This window comes from Temnothorax longispinosus, chromosome 1 (genome assembly GCF_030848805.1).
Source record: "Temnothorax longispinosus isolate EJ_2023e chromosome 1, Tlon_JGU_v1, whole genome shotgun sequence".
Lineage (NCBI taxonomy): Eukaryota > Metazoa > Arthropoda > Insecta > Hymenoptera > Formicidae > Temnothorax > Temnothorax longispinosus.
Genome location: NC_092358.1, coordinates 6,083,580 through 6,096,152, shown reverse-complemented (window position 1 = coordinate 6,096,152; position 12,573 = coordinate 6,083,580). Strand labels below are relative to the sequence as shown.

The following is a 12,573-nucleotide window of genomic DNA, read 5'->3' as shown; positions in this document are numbered from 1 at the left end:
AGCGATGTAATCGGTGGCTTATATCGAAGATGAGTCGGGGTTCGTCATTAAACATACCTTTTCAGAGGGGTCTACTTGACTATTATTTGAATGACACGCAATACACTTGGCGCCTTACCTTAGGACTGTAATTTTGGCGAAAATGTTGAGTCGCCACGAATTTTCGCGGGTGGGAAAATATCTAAAATAATTAGATCTGTGCTGCTATAAAAAATTTGTAGAATACCCTTGTATACTGTTCAATTTAATCTCGATTATCCAAATTTTCATAAACTTGCAGATTTTACGATACTTAAGATACAGCAAAAATATGTAATGCAAAAATAAATGCCGAAAATTAAAATAGAAACAAAAAAGTTTTAGGAACGGAGACAATTGTGCTTTCGCATAACTTCATTTTAATTATATGGATTGCATAATTTCACTTTTTTTTTTAATACATGGAATTGACAACCGAAGCAGTCATTTCATAAAATCAGGAATTTGATAGAGACATGACATTTTTATGGCAAAAAATATTCACGTAATTATCTGTCACGTGATAATATCAGATTCTCAATAACTGATTATATAACGATCGAAGGCAAGGGCACGATCGCGCGCGCAAAAAAAAAAGACGACTACTCAATGCAAACTGTTAACCTTCCGGCGCTTTTTTGCACCTCGCGGACCAATCACATCGTATATCAGATGTAATACGTCGATTAAGATACATGATTTAATTTCTCACACATAAAGACGAGACTTGACTTGAACCGTATGAGGATATATCGGTTTCTCTAGATATAAATACACAAAAAATGCTTGCATATTTATCAAGTAATTTAATCATACCTATATAAATTATGATGATGATGATGATATAAATTATGGACGTTTAAAAATGAACACGCCACGACGTCTACGTGGCCAACGAGTAGTTTTCAAACGAAGATCTCAATGCGGAAAAGGAAGCCCATAATTTATAAGATTTATTTCATTAAATGTCACTTGGCATTTAATTTCGCGATTCGCAAATTATGTGAAGTAATCCATTTTAGATGCCATTTGATGGTGAAGTTCATAATTTGTCAAGTCCATTTTAATTTCAGCACGAAATCATTACAAAATGTGGATTTATCCCATCTTTGCGTCAAGGATCGTCCGATTCTTTATAAATATACTTCATTATACTTGTTCGGAACTACGGTGCACACTTGGTGCATATATGCAAGTACGACAGAAAATTAAGGATCGTTCTTTCACGAGGCATTATACATGTATATATACGTATATGTATATATGTATATCATATATCGTTGTTAGACAACGAGCTAGATCGCGCGACCAATCGATCGTGCGATCGTGCAAGCGAGCGAGCGAGCGAGCGAGCGATTGCGTAACTTACACTTGCGTTACAAAAGCCGCAATCTCGATAACGACCTTTGCGCGACAGTGACGACGGCCTCACACGTGCGTTCCCAAGGAATCCGTGCAGCCTGGCGTGAAACCCACGCGTGCACGCATCTAGGCGTGCATATGCACATGACACGTATCTGCGTACGCAAGTACGCGGCGATCGGAAAATTATGCGTGAACGGAGCTCACGCGGGCGCGAGTGAAAGAGCGAGCGTGGTCTTAGGACCGGTTATGCCGACCGACGTCAATCATAGCCGCCGTTAACCTTTCGATTCCCCAAGCGAGAAGACTTATTTTGCGGTACGTGTATATACATGTGTCTCCCAAATGTATCTCAGACTTTTTAAATAAAAATAGATTTTTTCTAAGGCTAAACTTTACGGGCCATTAAAGTTCCATATAAGAATATATATATTATATGTATTATTCATATTGATTAGATTAGCATATTATTGGCCTTCAATGAATCACGTTTAAGAAGCTATTTGTGAAATATTAAATTAAATTATAAATATGAAAGTTAAAATATCGTCACAATTTACAAAAACTTGTTTGCGCTGAATTTACTTATTTAACATACTTTCTTCTACGAGTCGTTCCTTATTTTTAATTTTGTTTTGAACGTCCTCATCTATCATAATTTAAAAAAAAATTGGAATTGATAGAAAAAAGAAAGACACTAATCTCCATCGCTGTTAGACTTCTTCACTTTTCTCATTCAGTTATCTAACGCGTTTTTATAACATTGACGCAATTATTGGAATAGCATAATACGATCATGATGCAATTTGAAATTAAAATATCATTTTTATAAATGCGAATTGAAATGCCCATCGTCTTCCGCGACTTGGAGGTGGAATGATTAATGTCATACTTGAAAGAAAAATGACAAGCCACTCTGTTACTTACTGGGATAACTAATAATAATATAATAAGATAGTCAATATGTAATAGCTGTTTCATAACCTGAAACTCGAATACGCGACGTGCGTCTTTAATACAACTCCAGTAGCATTTCACAATTTGGACTTGAGACAACCAATGTCGTTCTTGCATCGCAATAAAACAATTAATAATCATTTTATGACTTACAATTAGAACCAGAAAACCGCGATCCAAAGAGCAAAGTTTAAAAGTTTACGTTCAGTTAATCGTAACTTAGAAACTATTAATAGACCTCAATATTTTTGTTAAGAAAAAATCGTTTGAATTCCCGATAAAAAAAATATCACGTTGCACGCACCAAATGTGTCTTTTTAAACTGTACGTCAAATTATCGACGTTTCGCTCCGGAAATAAGGAGAATCCCCTTCTTTTAAGGAGTACTCTTCTTTTCGATTGCTCTTTAACAATTTCGAAAGCGAGTTTTTATCAAGGAAAACTTCAGCGAGATGTAACTTCAATTTCGCGCTGGCGCTGATGCACGCGCGAAAATGCACCTAGTTTAACCAGCGCTTAATTGACTGGTAACCAGCCACGGCGCGGCGCCGCCGCCGCCGCCAACGACTCTCTTCCCGCGAGCGAGCAAGCGAGCGAGTGAGCGAGCTTTCGCATTCCCTCAACATCGCTCAAGGCCGCGTCATTCTCGCGACGTAGAACGAATAATGTCGAGCTCCGCCTCTCCCCTCTGCGTTCGCTATCTGCAATTTTATCGGCGAGGCCCGACTGCACGCGCGAAGAGAGACACGCCGGCCAGACCGAGGACCGGAGGGAAGAGAGCGCGCGAAGAGGCCAGCCGTGCAGATATTTTCTCCTTCTTTCTCTAGCGGCAATCGTACAAGGTCTTGATCTTAGCAAGATCACCACTGTTTACGTGTGTAAGGGGTCACGGGAAAAGTTGATTCCGATTCCACTCGAGGAGAGAAAGCAGCGATTCTCTCGGTCGCGCTTGTACGTAAATTTCGCGAATTTGCAAAGTGCAAGATTGGATTATAGCTAAGTTAAGATATCATCTAGATGAATCAATCAGATTAACTTTAGTGTATGAATTGTTAAATAACGCTTATTAGGTATCAATCTAAAAGCTGAATCTTTTAAATGTACTCCTTGTCTTGCGTGTTTTTAAGGAGAAAATGGTGAAGACTGAAAATATACAATAAAAATCATGTGAAATTGCTGGAGAAGTATTCCAAGTACTTGAAAGTGTATCGTCATATATTTACTAAAGCCAAAGTAAACGATAAAGTCAAATTATAACAATTATAAGAGTAACTTAGTAAATAAATACTTCAAAAACTGTGTATTCTTGTTGTATCAAGTTAGATTTTATCTTCAAGACAAGATTTCTTTAAATTCCCTTCTATTATTAACTCTTAAGCGCGCAGCTTTGCATATGTAAAGCGACTTTTCGATGCTTCGATCTCTTTTATGAAGTTCGAACTGAAAACGCTTGACTTTACATATCAGTAGAAGACCTTCTCTGGCTCTTCTTTCTCTTCTGAATGGGAAGGCTCAGAGAAGGTCATTATTTATTTTAAAAAATATTCAGAATATTACTACAAAAAGTTGTGCATTTAAGGGTTAATTTTCCTAATCGATTATTAATTTTTACTCGACTTTACTCAACATTTTTTAAGCCATCTCCAAAAGAGTTTAATAGATCTTAACTTCTGTATACTTGCCATAACAGTACATTAAGAGTGCATTAAAAACTTTTACAATGCATCAAATATAATTCTTTTGAAAACGTTGAAGTTTTATGATCCAATTATCTTGGTTTTGAGGCGAACATCTTTTCCTTGTACGTCTATGATGTACATCCACATGATTAAGATTACAACGCGAAGTGGTTGGTGCTTCTAAATGAGCAACGAACGTCCAAATCTGACGATGACGATCGAAAATGATCCGAAATAAACTGGATCTCTGACTTGGCGTCTATGTGATGGCGCCTTAGTGGATACTATTTTTATATTTTCCTGGTATCTCAAAAATTTATTATTTTAATTTATTAACATAATACACAACGTCATAACCGAATGAATCACATCTTTAAAAAGAACGATTTAAAGTACATTCGTTTAAGTTTCCCTTTTTTCTCAGTGTGCAGATTAATATATTACGTCATATCAGTAGTAATTTGAAAAGATATATATATATATATATGTTAGAAAAAATATTTTGATAATTAAATATATAGGAAAGAATGCAGTAGATAATTGAGATATACCTAATTAAAGGTAATTGAGACTTGATTTAATGTTTATATGTAGAAACAATTCATAAAAATGCAAGTCAATTAAAAATCTATAAAATTACATCGGATAATAATTTAAATAAAGATCCATTTCATAAAATGCGCGCTTATCAAAGAATGCGTCAAGCTGTCGTTAAACCTATAGCCGCGATAAGACAAATATATGCAAACCTGGTAGGCACTCCGCCGAGCTCATTAACCTAATGGGACTAGAAAGGGAAAAGGAAGAGGCATTCCTCTTCAGTATACAGCAGGTGCTACCGCGTTCACCACACCTTGCCCTAGCAATAAAAACAGCCGGATCGTCGGCTGATACAAGACGAAGCGAGGTTTGATTCACGCGCGCGTCACGTGTGCTGCGCAATCGCGCGAGCTATAATGAGAAGGAGGAGAAGAAGGAACAAGAAGAAGAAGAAGACGAAGAAGAAGAAGAAGAGGAGGAGGAAGAGAAGAAGCAAAAGGAGAATAAGACAGAACAGGTCAGACGACGGTAGGTGGCTAGGTTAGATGTCTGCCTCGTGTCGCGGATGTAAACGCTAAGTCGTCATATTAGAAGGTGGCGGAGGAGCCGCCGAGCGTGGAACGAACGCTCTACCGAGGAAGATAGTGGTGGTGCGAGGAGCGAGGGGGCTCGAGGAAGAGGACCAGTGACGTCACCGGCAACCTTGAGCACCGACCTCGGACAACGAGTTGCCCGTTTTATCTATATGCACGTGGGAGAGCGAAAAGGCGCCTTCCTCTTCACGCGTGCGCGTGAGCGAGCAAGCGAGCGAGCGAGCGAGCACGCGTGCTGAAAATTCACCCGTTACAAGGTCCATTCACAACAGCCGTCTTTTAAGATCCATGTTAAATGCGCGAGTTCTTTGAGACCAATGATCACTATTGGATATTAAGATCAAATCGGATAAATTATATTGATTATAATTTTAATTTGTTAGAGAATGTATAGAGCTAATCTAACCTTTTCTCTCTGACGATGTTATTTATAAAACATCCCGAATAGAATTGATTAACTTTTGTTATGTGTATACGAAGTAATTATGTTAGTTTCATGTAACTTCTGATATAGAAATTTACATAGATTTAATCTTTCGGCTTTACAATCTCTTTGAGACCATCAAATTATTGTTATACATGGTAAGAAACAAGAAACACATCGTCTCGTTGTGAACGAATCTTAATCGAATCCCAGACGATCCAGCCGATAAGGCGATTGGCTTGGCGCATTTTTGGTAGTGCAATAATCGCCGATCGCGGATGACATCGCGTCGCGTCGGCGTCGGTGGCACGCCGCGCCGAGCTTTAACCGTTAGCCTTGCTATCCCGAATTAATGCCCGATCAATCTTATTACGAGACACTCGCGTCGAGTTATCCTATCTTTGAAAATCCTGTTCTGTCCATTCCGCGCCGATTATATCCTCCGAATACAATTATAAAACGAACCTCGAAATAGCGCTATTAGGGATGACATGATCTCATTAACAAAGTCTTCACCGAGTCGATTAATCAAATTAGCGAAGAATTAACGCAGACAATGAAACGAATTTTAAATTCGAGGGGAAAAAAAATCTAGCGGCGCGCTTAAAATTTCTCACTGGCGTAATTTTTTTATATGAAAGAATGATTCCGTCTGGTGCCTCGAGTTCGATGAATCGATGATACGCGTTTCATTTACGGTAAATTGGTTGGGCAAAAATAAAGTCAGTCGCATAACGAATTATATCGATTCCCGACGTCTGCATTACTTCTCGCCGGCAGCGATGGCATTTGCGAATGTAATTTTGGAGTCGTATCCCTGACGGTCTGACGTGTCATAAATATAGTCCGCGCGCCATCAAAATTTTAACGAATCCATTAGTGCTTCTGGATAAATGAAGGAGGTCCAAATCCGACCATAATGACGGAAAATGAGCCGAAATAAACTAAAGCGACCCGCCGTCTCTTACCGAATACTATTCTTATATTTCTTCTTATTTCATAAAATTAATGCACGAAACTTCAACGTTTCGGAATAAAATCAAACTTAATATTTCTGAAGACGAGCATCCTGGAGTTCAAATAAAGTGGATTTTTAAATACATTTTCCTAACAATGTTATTTTAATAAAATATGCTACCGTGTAGTATCCGCGAGATTTTATCTATCCTGATTTTTATACTTTTATTTTATCGAAAAATCTTTAATATATTTCCAAAAGTATGAACGTATAATGTTATCATATCATATCTTGCTATTATCTTATAAGGTCATGAGATTAATTAAGATCGCACCGGTTTAACGAGCGCAGTATTATATTACATAATTATATAGAGCATAATTATGAATATATCGATTACGTATGATGTTTAATTTCTAATTCAATATAGCTTCTTGATTTAAGATTGCATCGGCATGCTCCAAGAAATGTTAAAGATCAAGGCAGTCCCTGAAACGTGTATTACATTTTCTTCTCTATTAATTTCGATCGCGCGATCGTCTAGACTACCGAATAGTTGTCGCATAAAACTCGCAAAACGCCATGCCGATAAAAAGAATCCATTCTGATAAGTAAATGCGAGCGTCTCGCCGACGCATGAATACCCACATAAAACATTCTCGCAAAAAAGTGCCTATTTACCGAGTCGCTAGCTTCTTTCTCTCACGGCTGCGGATTGCGGAGTGCTGTCTGGCGCGGCAGCGTTTTACACGTGTCGCTCGGGGAGTTCTCACCTTCGCGAATTCGAAGGTTGGCATAGGTCATGCGCCCGGACATAATCGCGATTATACGCCCGCGGCGGCGGCAACGGCGGCGGCAGTGGCGGCACACATGATGCTCGGCTCTGACGTCGAGAGTCTCACTTACTTACGACTTTCACGATTTGGCTGTCTATCCGACAGGAGAGCGAATCGATAACCGCGCTGTATCTCGCCGTGCCGCGACGATTAGACGATTAACTTGGATGGCACGCGGTAAACGAAGACGCGCTCGGTGTCGACGTAATTTTCCACCGAGGTCTCTCATTACGTCCGATGCAGCAAGACTTTGCCGTTGAACTGCGCGGTTTTAGCCTTAACTCGGCCCGTGATTTGTCTACCAAGATCCGCTGCAAACATTGCCTTGAAATCTTGCATAATCAGCGTGCTGTTTTATGTAATCAATCAAAACCTGATCATTTTCGATTATCCAACGAGATTAATAAATAGGTAAATTATTATGAGCTGCAGATTAATCTCTTGTTTCACTTTTTTATTAATTCTGTTTAAATTAATTTTTATTTGCACATTTTAAGAAATAAGATTATTTATATTCTTACTATTTTTAATGATCTATGAAATTAATCTGTGTCAGAAAGAGAGAGAGAGAGAGAGAGAGAGATTTCGTATTACAAATTACACATATTCGAAATTACATTTATGCAGATAGAAATATAAAAAATAACTTGTGATTATGACTAATCACCAACAAAATATTCCAATTTTGCATAGATTATAATTAAATAACATTCGAACATTTAAGTAAAAAAAAATAAGAGTCTCCGTTGAATACAGGACGTCATATAATATTCCATAGAGTTTGATAAATTATCGGATCGATGGCTCTCTTCATGCGTAGATCCCTTACGAATGAAAAATTTAAACGCGCAGTACCGGCTTACATGGATTTTGATGTAAAACTAATTCGCCCGGCAGCGGCGGCGTGTGTTCGGGGGGTTTTAATTACGCGGCATGTATGTGCAAGAAATCGAGACTATAATTTCGTACATTGTGCGAAAATATTGGCGCGCCGCCAGATAATTACGTCGATTTAAAAAGCGATGCAACACCCGCCTCAATACACGCGAAGAAAAAGTCGATCACCGGCGAATATTGATAAAAAGGGGAAAAAAAGGAACAAAAAAAAAACCGTCCTAGTTTTTAAACGAGTTGCATACACGCGCCAATGCGCGGACGCGCTCGCGAGTTCTGGGCGATGGGATCTCCGGGGAAATTAACGCATCTAGAAATCAAGGTACTCATTTTGCGCGTGCATATAATGACCTTTCTTTTTTATCCAGCTGTGCACCGCGCTCGCGGAAAATAGACTCGATAAATATCGCAACAATGATGGCGAAAAATATGCCATTAATCACGCGGATCTATGAAATATTATAATTGAAGCCATTGAACGTGTCCCCACGCGTTTTCAATACATTTTTGATAAATTTGCCCTTGTCATCTGAGATATATTTCTCATAAACCTTAACTTGATTGATTAATTATAATGTGCACGAAACTGACCGATTAACAGAACTCTTGATGCTAAAAATATATATGTCTTTCCAGTGTGTTATTTTCACAAATTTTAGAGATTATTTAAATTGCGGAATAAATAAACGGAAACAATAAAATTGGAACAGATTTTATCTAAAATTTCTCTGTTACTTTTGAATTGAATTTTACTGACCAATAAAATACTTAAATACGATGGATTAAAAATATGATACGAAGATAAAAATATATAAGAGAGCATTCATCTTTATAGGAGCGAAAAACTGAAAATGTTATTTTTAAAAACATTCTATCTTGAACATTATTACTACTACTAATACATTATAATGCAATATGTGTATTAAAAATACCGCGTATATAACATATTTATAATATATAAAGTTCTCATAAATCAGAATTAACTTGAGAAAATGAAGAGGTACATATTTTTTCTGATTGTTCCCTCTCTTGCATATATTATAACGGCACTAATATCGCTCATATATTGTTGCAATATTAATGCAAAAATGTCGATCGGATAAATCCTTGGCAATGTAATAAATTCAGGGTACACAAATCAAAGTCCGTGTTGAGTCATTTTCTGATTCCTCTGGAACCTTGGATACGCAAGTTAGCACAGTACACTTTTCTTCGTTAATAATGATTTCTTTTACTCTATCGCCTTCCTATAACGATAGTGTAAAATACATCATCGAAGATACTCGTTGACGCAGCTCAAGCGAATCAAAGTGCAAGTTTATTCACGCAGGCTGCGACCCTTATGTGTGAAGGTTCACACTACAGCACATTATACGAAGCTTTGTCACGTTACAAAGAGGAACGATAACGCTTTTTAAGAAATTCCGATCATAATCGACATTAATAGTCACGTAATAGTCATATAATAGTGCAGTATCACCGAAATATCGAAGCAGATATCACGCAAAATAATTTATTCATTAAGTTAATGACATCTATTAATTTTATTTACTAAATTTATGACGAATTTAGCATAAATTAATATACGCTATATATAAATCGTTTCTATTTCATTATTTCATAATAAAATAATTTTTCTGACAATAACACAACAATAAAAGTTGATTATTTTCGTTTTCCGTCATCTTGCATTAAATTCTTCCATATATCGTATATATTTTAATATTCTAACAACATAATTTAGAACGTACTTAATAAACTCAGCTCTCATCTCGCACTTTATTACTTTCTACTTTTAACTTGTTATCTCGAACTCTCAAAGTTTCAGCTCTCTTTCTCTTTCGGATTCTCAACTCCCAACTCTCAACTCTCATCGCGCAGATTGGCCTTCTGCCACTATTGACGAGTGTCGGGGTGTCATCGAAAATATGGAATAATCGTTCTATCCACACGATATGACGCGATGTGACGCGATAAAGAACGGCTCGCCAGTCATTTCGTTCGCATCTTCAAACCGCATTCCGTCGAAGCAAAACGCATCAAAATTGCGAAGCGAAAAAACGGGGAAAAAGCACGGGGAAACGCGCCTGCACGTTTACGATTTATGCAATATTTATATCCTTTAAACAGTATAACATCGGCGGAGGACACGGGTATCACATCTTTAAAAAGAACACTGCATGGTCGCGCTCCGAGCCAGACGGAATATTAACAAGTCAGAGTCGCAGTCTCGCTGACTGGCTGGCTGGCCGGCCGACTCTTCATTCACATTCCGTCTTCGAGAATTCGAGGCTAACGGGTGGGCATTAAAGTCGCAAGATCAAAGGCGTCAAACGGGTTTCCTGAAAACGGGAAGACTTTAAAAGCTGCATTCGGGACGAAGCAAAAGCACGCTCGCATAAACCTCAAACGGTGGTCATTAATCAGTTTAGCATAAAGCAACGCGCGACTCGCACGAATCTGCATCGCGATCAGTTCGAGCGCAATAAGAATTCAATTTTTTTACGACTCGTGTTTAATTACAAAACAGTATTCGCTATGTGCATAAAGAGCATTTGCTAAGCATTTTAATTCAGAATCCATCTCGAATGCAAATGCGTATACCGATTGAAACGTGACCTCGTGCAAAATTGGCCTTAACTACAGTTATCACTCAGCGATCCAGATCATGTGAATCAAAAATGCTATTAAATCGAGGACACCGCGTATTATCAGATATTTCCACCGGGGACAACTCGATCCCGAGTTAATGCTTCGCAAACCCAGTTATGAGACAATGAGGCGAATTTTTTATTATTTTTTTAACTTACTTTTTTATTGCTTGTTAAGATAATAAAATTATAATTATACGACAGAGATGATGATCTAATATTCTAGGAATTTAAAGATCCGATGACGAAGATGTCTATAAAGATCTTTATTTAAAGATCTTAAAGTTCTGAGGATCTGATTAATTTATTTGAGAATTATAACAATCAAAAATTTCGGAAATTTATACTTCCGGAGATTTAACATTCCCAAAAGATTCAACAATTTAACATTGAGATTTAGGGATCGAAGGATCTGTAGACGTCAGAAATGGGCATATGATCTCAATACGACAGCGTGTCGCTGGCGAGGCCGCAGCTGCGGGTATCAAATAAACCAATAAGCTGTAGCTCGCATATTTGCAACTCAAACATAATGCACGATTGCACCGATAAAATCGCGATCGCACGATATTCGCGATTTATTAAAATATATGCAACGACTTCCAGCCGCGCGGCACACACTACTGCTCCGTAATGCCAGGCATTCGTGATCGTACGCCGGAGCTTCCGCGAAAGAACAAATGATCTCGTGTCGTATAGGATGAATTAATTATCGCCCGTTATTAGCATAAGACCCTCGTGCGCGCCGGCGTTTAAATAACGAGTGCCGAGGCTGCTACGCGCTTGACGCGCTTCTTTAGAAACGATCCATCCCGTGTCTCAGACATAAGCGAGGCGCGCGCAGAGACGTCCTCGAAATTCTGCGGACGCAACGTTACAAAGGTATGCGAGCATGCAAACGAGCCGCGCGGGAAAATTCCCGTGAGCTTTGACACTAAGTATAAACGAGTCGCGCTGCTTTTTTTTTTACGAGATTGCTTTCCGGATTTCTGCGAATGGTGTTTATTAAGATTTAACACATCTGACTTTTTTCTCCTCGATATTCACTGAAAAATAAATCTCTTCAGATTTCAATCACTTATCTACTTGAATATATTCGAGTCAGTTTTTCTACAGCTTAATGCGAAAAAAAATTGTTCAGCATTGACAACTTGGTACGTAAAACTTTACTTGGGCGAATCGCGACGAGCAATCACCTGCCTCGATATTTTCGCCGCGGGAAGATGTTTTGCTTTAATAATTGTAGAGGATACCTCCGTAAAAAAATAACACGGGTTACGAAGCGGGACGCCCCGAATATACGCGCTCACAATTATCGTGGCAAATTGAACCAATGACGTAAACAATGCGAGACTCGCGTAACACCGCGTGTTTACTCGATTAAAACACGCGTAATGACGCTGCCCCGTCTAACGACTTGCATGAACCCATTCTACGCGTTCCTGCCGCCGCGCCGCGGCCGTCGGTGCACGGGGATATCAACAAAACGGAGAACCACTGTGCAGCCTCCAATCGTCCGCGATGGGTGACGTCAACCTCTCCTGCGTCTGCATCGCGCTCGAGAGCGTATCGTTGCACTTGCAGCACGGTTGCACATGCGCCCCCGGACGCGAGCGGAGGTGAGCGGGTGCGCGTGTACGCGCGCGTTGTTCATCGCCGAT

At 38.9% G+C, this 12,573-nt stretch overlaps 1 protein-coding gene across 4 annotated transcripts in view; it reads right to left on the bottom strand.

Annotated features, from left to right (window-relative positions):
• Foxo (forkhead box, sub-group O) overlaps window positions 1–12,573 on the bottom strand; it is a 158,766-nt gene that overhangs the window by 99,606 nt on the left and 46,587 nt on the right. The gene's annotated exons all lie outside the window — the stretch shown is intronic.